Genomic DNA, 2,562 nt, shown 5'->3' with positions numbered 1-2,562 from the left:
ATCTAAGAGAATGCCGGCTATCAAGAGATGTAAGCATTTTGAACTGGGAGGAGATAAGAAGAGAAAGGGTCAAGTGATCCAGTTCTAAGCCTCATCGTTTCTGTTATGAAGATGGCAAAATCCTGAGGTGAATGTTCACCTCATTTGATTACAGTTGGTCTGTTTGTAAAGGAATAAAGTAATCAATAAAATACCCCTTTTGGGGAAATTCAATTCATGGTTAAAAAAAAAAAAGGTGAAGAATCAAATAAGGGTATAGAAGGTCTATTGGATGAAATACTTGCAGAAAACCTTTCACTTAGAGAAGAAATAAAACATCCCAACCCAAGAAAAACAAAGAACCCCAAATAAAATCAAACAAAAAAGATCCATCCTCGCCGTGGCACATCATAGCCAGAACGACCAAAATCACAATGAAAAACAAGATATTAGAAATGATGCTCTTTGCTGCGCCTACTGCGAGGATGAAGACCATTCTCAGCAACCAGACTGTCGACATTCCCCAGAACGTCGACATCACCCTGAAGGGACGCACCGTCATCGTGAAGGGCCCCCGAGGAACCCTGCGGAGGGACTTCAACCACATCAATGTCGAGCTCAGCCTCCTTGGGAAGAAGAAGAGGCTGTAGGTTGACAAATGGTGGGGAAACAGAAAGGAGCTGGTGACCATTCACACATCTGTAGTCACGTCCAAAACATGATCAAGGGTGTTACGTTGGGTTTCCACTACAAGATGAGGTCTGTGTACGCTCATTTCCCCATCAACGTCGTTATTCAGGAGAATGGGTCTCTTGTTGAGATCCGAAATTTCTTGGGTGAAAAATACATCCAGAGGGTTCGAATGAGACCAGGTGTTGCTTGTTCAGTATCTCAAGGCCAGAAAGATGAGTTGATCCTTGAAGGCAATGATATTGAACTTGGTTCAAATTCAACTGCTTTGATACAGCAAGCCACAACAGTTAAAAATAAGGATATAAGAAAATTCTTGGATGGTATCTATGTCTCTGAGAAGGGTACAGTCCAGCAGACTGATGAGTAAGATCTAAGAGTTTTCCAACTACAGTAATAAGCTGGATAATTTCTAAGGCCTTCATATGACATTTTAAAGACAATAAAAGATAGTAATTGATTTGAAACTTTCTTAAACTGATTATCCTTTTCCAACTACTTGGCAAGTAAGCAACTAAGGAATAAAGAATTACTCCTAGTAATAGGAGTATGCTAAGAACAATAAAAAAAAAGAAAAAGAAAAAAAAGAAATGACAAGAAAGAAATGTCAAGTTACTTACAAAGGTTATCCCATCAGGCTAACATTGGACCTCTCAGCAGAAACAATGCAAGCAAGGAAGAATGGGAAGATATATTCAAAGTGTTAAAAGAAAAACAATTTCTACTAAGATTACTATATACAGCAAGATTATCTTTCAAATGTGAAGAAAAGATAAGAATATTCTTTAATAAACAAAACCTGCCAGAATTTACCAACACCAGATCAGCTCTTTAAGAAGTTCTAAAAGGGATGCTATATCAGGAAAACTAAAGAGAGACAGATAGAAATAAGAGAATAAAACACAACCAAGAAAATGACTAACATACTAGTAGGAACAAGGCCAGAAGTTTCAATAATAACATTGAATGTTGATAAGAATATTCTTTAATAAACAAAACCTGCCAGAATTTACCAACACCAGATCAGCTCTTTAAGAAGTTCTAAAAGGGATGCTATATCAGGAAAACTAAAGAGAGACAGATAGAAATAAGAGAATAAAACACAACCAAGAAAATGACTAACATACTAGTAGGAACAAGGCCAGAAGTTTCAATAATAACATTGAATGTTAATGGATTAAATTCTCCAATCAAGAGTCACAGACTGGCTGAATGGAGTACAAAACAGTAAACTTTTATCTGTTGCTTATAAGAAATGCATATGATGGATAAAGACACAGACTAAAAGTGACGGACTGGGAACATATATTTCATGCAAATAGAAACCAAAATAGGGCTGGAATTACAACACTGATTTCAGACAAAATAGACTTTACGACAAAAACTGTAAGAGATAAAGAAGGACATTATATTGCAGTATAAGGGTTAATTCATCATGAAGATATAACATTTACAAATATCTAAGCATTTAACACAGAGACACCTAAATATGTGAAGAAAAGGCTGCTAAATCTAAAAGGAGAGATAGGCTGCAACTCACTAATCTTTGGGGAAATTATATGGGAAACATTGTGAATATGAAATGGTGCTTAGCTCTCAATATATAGCAATTTGTGTAATGGGTGTTCCAAAATTATATGAGATTCTTAAAAATCTGTTACATAATAGTATGTTATTAGTCATACTTGTAATGCTAAATAGTTCCAATGTAGTTTGTCACAGAAATGCTCAAATTTGTCAATTTTGGGTTATGGTAAAATCAGACCTCTAACCATGACCATTTTATTGTCCATAGTTAATTGGCCTATTCTGCTGCAATTTCTAAAACATTTGTAATAATCTAATTATCTAAATAATAATAATCTTGTAATAAATTAATATAATCTAATAATA

General features: G+C 35.1%; 1 pseudogene; it reads left to right on the top strand.

The window, feature by feature from the left end:
* Positions 1-444: 444 nt before the first annotated feature.
* Positions 445-1,054, top strand: LOC106735622 (60S ribosomal protein L9-like; annotated as a pseudogene).
* Positions 1,055-2,562: the final 1,508 nt, after the last annotated feature.

The sequence above is a fragment of the Tupaia chinensis genome, unplaced genomic scaffold, assembly GCF_000334495.1.
Source record: "Tupaia chinensis unplaced genomic scaffold, TupChi_1.0 Scaffold000005_1, whole genome shotgun sequence".
NCBI classification, from domain to species: Eukaryota; Metazoa; Chordata; class Mammalia; order Scandentia; family Tupaiidae; genus Tupaia; species Tupaia belangeri.
Note: the sequence above shows the minus strand (reverse complement) of the source record. Positions and strands in the feature narration are given on the sequence as shown.